The 13,741-nt window shown below is 33.0% G+C and overlaps 2 pseudogenes; both read left to right on the forward strand.

Annotated features, from left to right (window-relative positions):
* The first annotated feature begins 1,046 nt into the window (after positions 1 to 1,046).
* LOC146953391 (protein argonaute 7 pseudogene) lies at positions 1,047 to 1,520 on the forward strand (annotated as a pseudogene).
* An 8,704-nt stretch (positions 1,521 to 10,224) lies between these two features.
* Positions 10,225 to 11,349, forward strand: LOC146953392 (F-box only protein 6 pseudogene; annotated as a pseudogene).
* The last annotated feature ends 2,392 nt before the right edge of the window (positions 11,350 to 13,741 follow it).

Here is a 13,741-nt window from a genome sequence, read left to right on the forward strand (position 1 = left end):
AGTTGTTTTTTCTTTTCTCTTTGTATTATAGGATTTATTAGGACAACCATATATGAGTTACTCAGAAGGTTGCGACATATGAAACACGTGTAGTGTGATTTATGTTTGACTGCTTCATTTGGTTTAAAAAATTTATGTATAGATTTGAACAACTGAACTTCAAAGTTTTTCCATTTAAATATTGTTGTCAAGAACCTACACTCAAACTTCAAAGTTATGTTATCACTCGGAAGTCTAAAATTCTACCTCTTATGTTATGACATGCAATAACATAAGAGGTACAATTTTAGGCTTCCAAGTGATAACGTAAACTTTGAAGTTTGAGTGTAGGTTCTTGCCAACAATATTTAAATGGAAAAACTTTGAAGTTCAATTGTTCAAATCTATACATAAATTTTTTAAACCAAATGAAGCATTCAAACATAAATCACACTACACGTGTTTTATATGTCACAACCTTCTGAGTAACTCATATGTGGTTGACCTAATAAATCCTATAATACAAAGAGAAAGGAAAAAACAACTAGTGAAGGTGACTAAAACAAATTACAGAGGAACACCTCGAGTTTGTAGAACATTTTAACATGAAATATTTAATGTATATTTGTAGTGTTAGTAAAACATTTTTCTTTTTACACTGATAAAAAAAGGTTATTTCAATATTTGTACATATCATCGTACAACATGATACAATCAAAAAAAATTCATGCAACACATCATTGTACAACATGATACAATCATTATTTTTTTCGTAAAAATAATTTCTATTCAAATATTGACTTATTAAATATCCAAACTTTACAATCAAACACTACAACTCCACTTATACATATACACAACCCAATAATTAAAATTAAATTCTCATATTTTAAACAAAAAAAAAAATATTGACTTTTTATCAAATTCATCTCACAACATGATCTCATATACAAGTATTATAACCAACATAATAAAAATTTCAACTTCTCAAATGGTTAAACTATAGTGGTATTAAACCAGACAAAATTGTAATTTTCAGGGACGGTGTAAGTGAAAGGCAGTTCTCAATGGTGCTCAATAGTGAGCTTAAAGATCTGAATGATGTGTTTGGTGAGCATGATTACGAACCGAAGATTACTATTGTGTTAGTCGTGAAGCGGCATTATACACGCTTTTTTCCCACCTCTGGTGTGTATAATGTGGATTCTGGCGCGCTGGTTGATGGTGTTATTACATACCCTAGTCTGTTTGATTTTTTTATGTGCAGTCAAATAGGAACTTTAGGTACAAGCAAACTTATTCATTACTATGTTATGTGGGATGAAAACAAGTTTGAGCCAAAGGTACTGCAAGAACTGACATATTCCCTCTGTTTTACATCGGCGAGATGCAAGAAACCTATACGTTTAATCCCTCCAGTTATGTACGCTGATCTTGCTGCGTACAGAGGGAGGTTATATGTTAATGCATCTCGAAACTCAATCGGTACAGGGCCTCTAAAGTTGCATGTAAATGTGGAAAACGCTATGTTTTTTGTATGAGACACCCAACTACTTGATATGATTCTTAGTAATTGCTTATGATTCTTAGTCGCTTCTGGTTGGATTCTCATATAATTTGTTTAAAGTCGAAAACACTGTTTTATAATGTAGGATGAAGTTCTCGTCAGTTTCCAACGTCTTCTTTCCTGGATATGCTTCAGCACACGAAAGTTCAACTTTGTCTTGGTGACATTTTGTTGTTGGAATAGTTCGTGCATTAACTCTAATGGTGGAAAATATCTTCTTCTTTTTTTGAATGACTCGATTTTGTACTATGAAACTTGTTTGAGCTTATTATCTAGTGATAAAAGCACTTATGATACTGTTTAGCAGAGTTTATGCAATGGATTATGATATGTCAATAAGTTGTTTTCAGCTTATTTCCTTATGCTTATGAAAACAGCTTGAATATGGTTATTACCCTGTTCCACATGTTACAGTTTGTGATTCTAGTTTTTGATTATTAGAGTAAATCATTCCAAAAGAATTTTGTCAGAATAAAAAAGATTATTTCAAACACTTGTAGAACACATGGTGAAAAGAAGTGAGCATTTTCAAATCATTGTCAAAAGAAAAGATACGAAAACATAAACAATTTCTTAAATAAGCAAAATTATGAGTTATTTGAATTTTGTTGACGCACATTGTTTAATACAACAATATAAGATTTAAAATTATATATAAAATTATGGAATTTCAAATTTGTTTATCTAATCTACAACCATATAGTTTTTCTTCAAAAACATGTGTTTCATAACTTCCATCACATTCATGGTAATGACCAACAAAACAACAATCAATATATCGATAAAATGTACGTCAATGTTTCATCAAAATAAATTTATATCACCATGGACATGTTTTTTTTTCCTTGATAGCTCACAAAAAGTGGATTTAAAATAAAGAAAGTAACAACTAACTTCGATCACATTCATGTTAATGACCAACAAAACAGCAATCAATATACCGATAAAAGGTACGTCAATGTTTCATAAAAATAAATTTATATCACCATGGACATGTTTTTTTTCCTTGATAGCTCACAAAAAGTGGATTTAAAATAAAGATAGTAACAACTAATTCTTCAAGATCGATATTCATAACTAAAAAGGAATAAACACATAGTTGTATTGCATTTTGTTGAACTAAAAAGGCCACTTGCCGCTTCTATGCATTTATTTTTCACAAGGAAAGATGATCATGATTTGAGAGAATTTGTGCAAAAATGTCCTTCAACCCAACACACTTGATGGTTTCCACCATTGGAACTAAAGAAAAAACAGGATAATGGCAAACCTATGGTTGGATGCCACGGTTTCTTCACGTGTAGGACGTATGGTATCTGGATTCCTAAGTCGGTAAAACATGCCGACGTGACAGTACATACTTACCGCATTTGCCCTTCTGGTCCTTACCTAATTCATTTCATGTTTGTGACAACGGAAATACCAGAATCATTTGATAGAAAACGCTTCAGGCCACACAACTACCCTAGAGAATCTGGCGGTTGTTTCCACCATGTGGGTTGCATTGGTGATTGTAACACCATTCTTGCGGAGTTGAGAATACTTTGCGGCACTCATTAATTAGACTGGCAATTATGTATAGTTGGCTTTCAAGACCCTTAGATTTTGTGGGTTTGTGGTGCAGTTCTACTTTCTCACTTTACAGACAAAAACAAATTTGAGTTTCTCAATGTATTGAATAGATACTCGACTTCCTTGTTTGATTTTAGTACTAACATATGTGTTGATTAGTACGAACCTTAATCAACAACAATTCCATGATATACTGTGTTGTAGCCAAGAATTGAGTTTGCAATCACAATGTCTTGTTTACTTTAATGTGGTCTATCTATATGATTGTATTATCAAATCAAACACACATATTGCAAGTTGCAATTTTGTTTTCTAAAAAAAATAAAAAAAAATTAAAACATATTGCAAGATCAATTCCTAAAGTTAATACAACATCACATAATGTTAAACAAACTCCTTGCAAACTTCCTTGTTTGGTGCGTTTGATCAATTGTTATTGTTGTTTGTAGAATGTAGGTGGTTCACAATAATTGCAATTAGCATAACATGTGTTTTTACATCAAAATACAAGGTTTAACAACTATGTAAAATATTCATGCTACAGATTGACATTTTTTTCAACGCAAAAGATGTTAAAAAACTAGGGTCACTTGATGTTGATTATTAACAAAATATTAATGTTCACATTCTGAATTTATAAATTGAGTACAAAAAACATATAAGGGTTAAATAATATTTTTTTGTCACCAATAAAAAAATGGACATATTTTTTTCTCTGCAATTTTTTTTCTCACACATTATCCGTAGTTGTGGTTAACTCAATATGTTTTTTTGTATATCTCTTTAGAACATTGTAAAAAGTTTTTATTTGAAGGAGAACATTGTAAAAAGTTATTCTCTTGAACGTTTTTTTTGTAGACATTTTAAAACATTATAAAAAGTTTTTCTGAAAATAGGAATTAAAATTTGATTTTTAGTTCGAAATTTGTTATTTTTATTTGAAACTCTTAATTTTTTGTTAAAAAAATTCATATTTAATTTACCTCGTGTTTCTTTCAAAAAAAAAATCTAGCTCTAAATTTTTGTAAATAAACTTTTTTTAATTTTATATTCATGCTTAAAATAATTATACATAATTGCAAAGCTTAAATATAACTAAACAATTATAATCTATTAAAAAAACTAAATATTTTTTTTAAATACAATAAGGAATAAATCTATATGCACGTAATTTTATAGGGATGGACAACAACATTTGATAACTATTAAGAAAAATAAATTTACAACGTAATATTTAATGTTGAAATGAGAGCCAATATTTTTTATCAGGTTAAATAATTTTTGTCTCTATAAAAGTGACTATTTTCATTCCTACAAATTTTTTAACGCACTTTTAGTGTTTGTGTTTAAATCAATATGTATTTTTGAATATTTTTCCGTAGATATGTTTAGAACATTATAAAAAATTCGTATGAAAAAAGAAATTAAAAGTTTAATTTATAGACGGAGGTTTACGTTACTTACGTTCAAAATTAAAAATAAATTATATTTAATTCATCCCTTTTTAAAAAGTTATTGTAATATCCCGCCTGTCAGTATCGGAATATTACCGGTCGATCGTGCTAGAGGATTAATGTTAAGAAAAGAAAGTTTGACGAAAATATTTATTATGAGAGGTCAGCTAAATACGAGTTAAGTATTAGTGTCGTATTAAACACGCTTGAGGCAAGGGCATAATTGTAATATCCCGCCCGTCAGTATCGGAATATTACCAGTCGATCGTATCAGAGGATTAAATTCAAGGAAAGAAAGTTTGACGGAAATAATTATTATGAGATGTCAGCTAAATACGAGTTAAGTATCAATGTCGTATTTAACACGCTTGGAGCAAGGGCAATTTGGTAATTGCACATTTAAAGGATATTTATATGGATTAGGCACCAAAATATCTCATTTCATTTATCCTTTCTCTCTCTAGTTGTTGGTAAAGCTTTTTCTCCTCCTTCTCTCTTCTTCATTCACGCCCTTCTCTCTCCCTCCCCACCAAATCTTCCAAATCTTCTTCCTTCCATGGCAAGTGAGTTAATCTTGTTCCTTCTTGATCTTTTAAGCTTAAGGAAGTTTGGTTTAAGTTTAATTTCTCTATTTCTCCTCTCAATAATGGATTCAAGAAGCTAGGGTTTGATGGGTGTTGGGTGAAGATGATGTTTGAAGCTTGAGCTAGTACATGCTATGGGATATACTTGATCAAAGAAGTAAGTTGGGATGGATTGATTCCACTACTTTCCTTGCAAAGAGATTTTCTTAAGGCTAGGGTTTTGGTGAAGGAAACTTGGAGTTGTAATGGAGATGAGCAAGTAGGGATCAAGGTGTCTTGGTTTGTAAGAAAGAATAACAAGAATGAATGGTTTGAGACAAGGAAAAACAAGTGATCAAGAGCTAGGGTTTTGAGGTGTGAAATGGAAGTGATGCTTGGAAGCTAAAGAATCTTGTGCAGCTTTGTTTAGGTGAGTTCCATAGCTAGTATTCCTTACCTTTGGGATTATGTTATGATTTGTGAGTATAATATGAACACTTAGGGTTTTTATAAATAAGTTAGTTGCCCTTTTCTTGCCTTGCTTACCAAACTTGTCAATACTTGCCATATGAGTGTTTTACAAGTATTTTATGATCAAATATGTTCCAATATACTTAGAGACACTTGGTTTGAGGTTTTTGGGTCAAAAATACCATTTTTAAGGGTTCTGGACTGTCACAACTCGCCACGGCGATCTTTTACTCGCCACAGCGAGCAGAACGAAGCAGAACCGAGGTTCTGCTCGCCTCCCACTCGCCATAGTGAGTAGGTACTCGCCTCCCCAGTAAAGTTGCTCGCCATGGAGAGCAGACTGTGTGGTTACACATGGTTTGCTCGCTTCAGGCAGCTTTGGCATGTTTTCGAACGGTTTTCTTTGTGCAGTCTTTTTATAAAAGTAAACCCCTCAAATCAAGGTCCTAATCGATAATCTTTAGCAAAGTTTTCTTGAGTAAAAAGCAAGAATTTGACAAGTTAACAAAGCATGGCAAACGAGAGAATAGTATGATAAGAATCAGGTAGTAAGTTAATCTTTTAAGGAAAGGGAAGGAACTAGAGCCTCTGTATAGTTATCGAGAACTAGATAGTCAAGCATAGATTCATTATTGTTAAGTTGTGGATGATTAGATTAACTATTCACAAGTAAGATAAGCAAGCATTAAGTTACCTCTAGTTGGATCGTTTAAGGATCCGAGGTAAAGAGATAGTATGAGTAGGTTTAACCTTCATACATGCATAAGACTAAGAATTATATGGTCAAGACCATTAACAAAGTAAAGGTGTCGTGTCTTTTTTATTCCTTCCAAGGTTGGATATAAAAGGTTCTCCAAGGGGAACAGGGTGAGCCGTAAGGGACCCACACGTCACTAAGGGAGTCCGGTACGCCCTTGCTAGGCATTTTTACCGATAGTAAGGGATTAACTTCCGGGGTTACTCCACTCGGGACTAATCCATAAAATGAACTCAGATAATCATTGTTTGTTCGACGCTAACATAATGCATGAATGAATTTGACTATGCATAATGCATGAATGAATTTGACTATGCATAATTATTTGACCAATAATAATAGTAATAATACACTAGTTGACTCAATAATAGGAAAATGACAATTTATTTAAAATGACTCTAAATTAAGTACTAAATTAATAAAACTAGAATAAAAACTTACTTAAAAAGACTCTAAAAATATGATATGACGGACTGTCATCATGAATTAAGATAATGAATGTTTGTTCAACGCTAACATAATGATTGAATGAACTTGCATGCAATTATGTATGAATGAATTCATGTACGACTATGTTAATGAACAAGAGCATGAGATGCTATTAGACAAGTACAAGTTATGTATAGAACAAGGAAATAATGTAATACCGACGACGATCTTAGGTTTCCCTTAATCGTCCGGTTTAGAATCGTGCCATGATTATGTTATGTTTAGACCTCGATACGTAGAGCGTATTCTTGGCAATGCGGTTTTAGATTCCCCTTGACCGCCATGACACATATAAGAGGTGAAGCCTATAATAAGTTAGGATGAACCTACGACGGATCTAGTATGCACGACCGTCTAGGAAAGCATGACCACACATGTATAATCAACCGTCAGGTTGTATTGTAGACACGTGGTGACCGTAGGTTTCCCCGAGGTTACCTATAGCCTAGGATTAGGTGGAAGTCACTGAGACATTATGTCTCATCCCAATCCTTATTTGTTTCAGATAAACAGGTTGGATGGCAAGCTAGTAGTCGAATGAATGTTTCAGCAAGTGATCGTTCGTACCCGCTGCAGGATGATATGGTTATGCAAGGATACATTACTATGTTTTAGAAAAGTTGAGTTGTATTATTATTGTACGAACGCACATTGTTGTTTAAGATATTCATTCGAAGCTTTTCATGTTGTAAATTTTTTAATGTATCTAGTACTAAATTAATGCACACGCTAAACTTTCTAGATACGTTTAGTGTGGGTATTACAGCTCAAGACAATATAAATAAAGTTTGAAACCACCTCAAATTAAAAGGTCCGCAAAACTCCGCTAACTAGCCTAGTATAAGCATGACATAAATTATCCATGTCATTTTACGTGGGTTTGAAACCACCGCAAAATTGTTTAAAATCTTGCATAATGGACCTGTGATTTTTAATTTTTTAATTTTTCCGGGTAGGTCGTGGCCCACCCCAATCCATGAGGGCGCGCGCGCGCACGCGCGCACACACACATACATATACATATATACATATATATATATATATATATATATATATATATATATATATTTATATTTATAGGGGGCTGTTAACTTGCACCCACCTAAAAACACTAAGGTGCAAGTTAACAAGCTGCACCTACTAGTTATTTACCAAAACACCCATGTTTTTCTATTATAAACAAATATTATTTATGCTATTTACAAAAATGTCCTTTTAATTAAAATAAAGTTTAATAGAGACAAAAGGGTGTTTTAGTAAAGTACAAATAGGTGCAGCTTGTTAACTTGCACCTTAGTGTTTTTAGGTGGGTGCAAGTTAAAAGCCCCCATATATATAAAGCATCCACCCATAGCTATATTTGTCAAAGCATCCTCACGATTGTTTCTCTAAAGGTATGTCTCACTCAAGGTGAATTTCAAAATAAGACATTTTGATTTTTTTTTTTTTTTTTATAAAATGTTGATATAAACAAAATCTAATAAGACATTTTAAATTTTAAAATGTTTCACACGAGGCACATTTTTTATTTTTTTATAAAGCGTTGTCTGAACATTGTTACCATAAAAAAATACATATTCCACCTTGTAATTTTGGATTCTTCACATTTTAACATTTACATGATTATTTTCAGATATTTTAACTTTTTACAAGGACTATTTTCATACTTCGCTTGAATATTTTTTTTAACAGTGATGGTAAAATATGAAGAATAAGAAATTGCAAGGGTGAAATTTGTGGGTTTATATTAAAGAGCTATTTTTTTTTATTGATTTACATATTCAAATATTTTGCTATGGATAATGCCTTTTACTACGAAATTCAAGAAATACCACTACCCACCGTGTATTCCGCCAATCACCCAGATTTTTGTTTATTATTTTACAATAAGAAAAAAAGAGTACTACTTGTGCTGGGTGTTAAGCAAAATCGTGGTTTTCGTGGATTTTCCTTCGTAGGAAATAGCACTGCTGTTTTGCTATTCAACTTGGGATTGCAACTTGTTATACTTCATTTGCAAGAGTGATTGTTTGGAAGCGATAAACCTTATTCTCAATGTGCCAAATGTAAGTTTGCATGTGTATACCTTCGTGTTACTAGAAATCTCATATGCGCATTGCACTATAGGACTATCAATTTAATTCACATTCCAAGGGAGCAGAATATTGGTTTTGATTGTATGGCTAAGAAGGGTGCCCATTCCGCTTCTTTAGCTCACTGGGATCGTCCTTCAGATTGCTTAGAGTCTCTCCTTCTGAGTGATAAACTAGCTATGTAGTGTTTAATTTTTCCATTTTTTTTGTTTCTTTTTGTTTTGTTACTTTGTAACACCAAAAAAAAAAATTACATTCAAATATTTATCCAGTTATTGTTTTTTTTTATTAAGTTTATATATGAATATATTTTCTTATAAATAATTTTAAATTAGATAATAATTTTTACTAATATTTTGTTTTGAAAAAATACATTGCCAATTTAATTCAGCCCAGTTGTTGTTTAAGCCCATTTTGGCAATTTAAATAACGAACCCTATTCCCTCCCTCGCCACTGGGGAAACCCCGTTCTAGCTCTTTGTCGTTCATTCCTCCAGCCTCTGCCATTCAGTCTCGGTTGCAGGTTCCACCGTCACACCGAATCGGGGTTTTCGCTTCCACTAGTTAGTCTTCTTCAAGTTTGTCTTATGGATGATAATTGCTTGTTAATTGTAGTGATTGGTCATTTACTCTTTTTATTTCTATAATTGCTTGATTTACTTGTCACATGATTGGATTAAGTGCAATTTCACTGTGAATGATCAATATTTGACGATCAAAATTTTAGTTTTCTTTAAATCTAACCAATGGAGTTTGAAATTTGTACCGACCGTCTCTCTGATGTTGATCGAAACTCAAAAGACCTAGATATGTGTGACTGCATGCACTCATAGGATTATGACCGCACACAACTCGGATCCCTCTTTGCAAGTCTCTTTATTGTACACTTCACACACTTATCTTTCCCTGCAATATCTCATAAACACAACTGCTTAATTTATATTTTAACTTAACTAGATTTGATTGAGGGATTTAAAGGTGCAGGATCTTTAGGAACAAGATTATCTATATATCCCCCACTTTGTGTGTGTATAATCAAGTGAAAACTAAAATCGTTTATTCACATTTCCACTCTTAATAATTTTTAAATAATCCAGTATTGATTATTTACTCTATATTCAGTAGTTTTTCGTACAGTGACTAGGATCTAAATTATCTAATAATGAACTAATACTAGTGTTTACTTTGAAAATCAAATTTAATCAATTTCAACATGTTCATTATGCTTTTGGCAAAAGGGATACTTTGACTTTGATGTTAACTCTTTCGTGGCCTTTTAATGACATCAGGTAATTATGGAGATTTCAGTTTGATGGAGCCTCTATACACTAAGAAGTCTCGAAGATCATCTAGAGTGTCTAATATGACTAAAGCTATGAAACCACAAATTTGGAAAAATTTCCCTGAAGATCTATTTGAAGTTGTGCTTGCACGACTTCCCATTGCCAAAATTATCTGTTTCCGCACTGTATGTCGAGAGTGGAATAACCTGATAAACTCTCAAAGATTTTCTCTGCGTTGTGCTCAAATTTCACAAGTATATCCATGGTTTTACACAACTTTTGGATATGGAAAGTATGGAGCGATGTATGACCCTTTTATGAAAAGATGGTATTATCCTAATACATTTGAAATGCCTGCTACCCTAGTTTCTTCTGCAGGGGGGTTAGTTTGTTTTGAGAACTACTGTGTTTGTCCAAATTTGTATGTTTGTAATCCAATGATTCAATCCTTCAAAAAGTTACCAAATGGGTCAATTAAGATGTGGCGTTGTTTAGGGATGACAGTGAATGGGAGTGCAGGCTACATTGTCCTGAAATTGGGTTATGGTAGAGAATATGAAATTTACAATTCAGTAACAAAATGTTGGAGTCATGTAGGAAAGATACCTAACTGCATTGAGTGGCCAGACTTAAATTTTTCCAACCTTGTTTCCATTGACAACAAATTTTACGTCATCCATGATGATCCATACGGGATTGTTTCCTATGACATGTTAACTGGGATTTGGACACAAGACTTGATCCAAGCGCCGTTGCATTCTTTTCGCTTGACATTGGCTGAGTCTGATGGACGGATCATGCTTTTTGGGCTGGTCTCAGAGAATGATGCAACATGTGTGTGCATATGGGAGGTGCAGAAAACGTCTTTCTTGTTGAAGGAGGTTGATAGAGTTCCGTTCTCCAAATTTGACCCTAGGCCAGTTAAATTGACTTGCTTTGGAAACAAAGGTTTGATGTTGTGTTACTTGAAATCACGCAATTTGTATCATATGATTACATACAACATAGCCACTAGGGAATGGATGAAAGTTCCTATGCCATATGGAAGAAAACTGCTACAGAAGAACCTGGGATTTGGTTTTGCATTTCGACCATGCCTGACTGCAATGCCTTGATTTAGTTTGTACTCCTATTATGATACAACAATGGCCTGTTATGAAGTTATCTACAACTTTGAAACTATTGGGATTGATGGATTTCCAATTTGGATGTCTCGCCATCAACCACTTATATTAATTTATTAATTAATTATTAGTCAGTTATAATTCTATTACATTTGTTAAGAGTTAGCCATTGTTGCCTAAGTGTGAGTTCATGTTTCTTATGTCCAGGTTAGATGTTTTGATTTGATGTCAAAACTAAGTTAGTTTAAAATTGATTGTATTTGTGTCCCCCAATAACTCTTTTTTATGATATCATGTGAGAAGCAAAGATCTTATTTGGTTGGTACTACTGCAAATTTCGTGTTCAAATTTACATCTACTGTCTAATTTATTTTCAGTTTAGTGTAATTCATAATGTTTGTTTTGTATTATAACACACTTAAAATTAATGGTATATTTGGTTAGGAATTTTAGAAAGCCATGATGACCTGTGATTGTAATTAACCAACCATGATTGCAATCAATGATATTTTCTGCAATGAGAATGGGTAAACGATGGATTGGATTTAGAAACATTTTCCTTTCTCACTAATATAAAAGATGCTGTTTTCAAATACTTGAAATGGGAAAAACAAAGTGGAAACAGTATCTCAATCAATTTGTTTAACTTCACAAGATGTGATTTAAAATAATATTTGTCTTAAATATATGACATTTCAAATTAGCTTCCCAACTTCTTGAAACGTGTATCAATGTTTCATCGATCAAGAGGAGCAGAGAAGTCGCCAATCCAGTTAATACCCTTTCTATCACCAAGGGCTTGAAGCAATGCCTACACATATAGCCTACATATATATTCAATTTCAACAAGTTCCATGGTAAATGCAAATCCTCTTTACTGTGTTAGTAAACTCGTTATGTAACATCTTGAAATTAAGAAAATGAAGCAAGTTTGAGTTTCAAGTAACAGAACTGCTATATGGTTCGACACCAAAATTCGTGCAAACCACGCAAATGAGGTGGCATCCCAGCTCTCTTAAATTCTATTTCATACAAAATACCCAATTTAACCCTATATTGTTTGTTGAACTACGCCAACTCTGGAATCGACTTCTATGCATCAGAACTCTCCACATCCTGCGATGCCACCACAATCACGTAATCCCCTTTCTTTCTTTTTCTTCAATGCAGCACACTACCGCAACTATGTCGTCTCCCGTCATTCTAACACGCAGTTTTGATTTTCGATTTTCGGTGAGAAATTGGAAACACCTCCATTGTCGACGCCTCACTAATTCACTCTCCACATCGTCAAACACGGTCTGATGCCATTGCCACAGTGAGACACTTTTTCCTTCTCTGTTTGATTTGTTTTGGTTGAGTCATATAGCATTACTTGTTAACAATGAATAAGATTGGTTTCCTTTTCATGTTTACCTGCGAGTATGTAGCTTATCCGTTAATTTTGTTGTAGGTAACAAACTTTGATCAAAAGAAAGAATTTTTTAAAAACAACTGCAATTTTGAAAGGAAAAAGAGAGGGCTGAATGAAATTAAACTAAGCTCAGTTCAATAATTTTTTTGAAAGGATTCAACTTTGAATTGGAGAAATGCATTTGATACGCTGAATAGAGGAAATATAAAAAGATAGTGTTACATGCCAATATTAAAATTATATATGTGGTTTCCATATGGAATTCATGGATTCAAGTAGTTGTGTTTAGGACAGTGTTTTTAAAAAAAAAACAATGGAATGGTATCATAGTTTGGAGTAGTGATTGTATTGTGTATTTGTTTGGAGTTATGTAACTATGATAATTAATTTTCTTTTTATATGCTAACTAGGTATCTGAATTTGATAAAGGATTGACCTTAAAATGTTTGTTGAAGTCAATACGACATGAAGCAATAGTGAAGTATTATCTGCTGCCAAAATAAAGTATTGCTCAAAAATTAAAAGTGTACTATATGGTAGAATCAAGGTGAAGTGCTATCCATGACATGCGAAGCTGGACCTAGTTGTTCACTGTGTGGCTCAGTCATTTTGTTTGAAAAGAGTAAAATACTGGAACAGCTCAAAAGTAGAAGTATTATAACAGAAACAAGGTAAAGTGTTACGCTCGGCTGGACCGAGTTGATCACTTTGCGCACGTGTTTGTTTGACTAGATAGGGGAAATACTACTTTTTTCAGATCATGTTTCACAAGGAAATTGCATTGGAGAAAGGCAAACAGTGCTTCACAATTTGAATGGTTTTTTTTTTTTTTTTGAACAGCCAATATTATTACTAGAACCAAAACTCTCAAGGCGAAAGTTGGTCTGGAAAAACACCATACAACACCCCAGCGCATACGCTAAAAAAGGTGGGCACAACAGGAAAAAAAAAAACAGCATTAAAAAACAGCAGCAA

Source organism: Medicago sativa, chromosome 1 (genome assembly GCF_051527215.1).
Source record: "Medicago sativa cultivar Bolivia chromosome 1, Bolivia_mono, whole genome shotgun sequence".
In the NCBI taxonomy this organism is placed as follows: domain Eukaryota; kingdom Viridiplantae; phylum Streptophyta; class Magnoliopsida; order Fabales; family Fabaceae; genus Medicago; species Medicago sativa.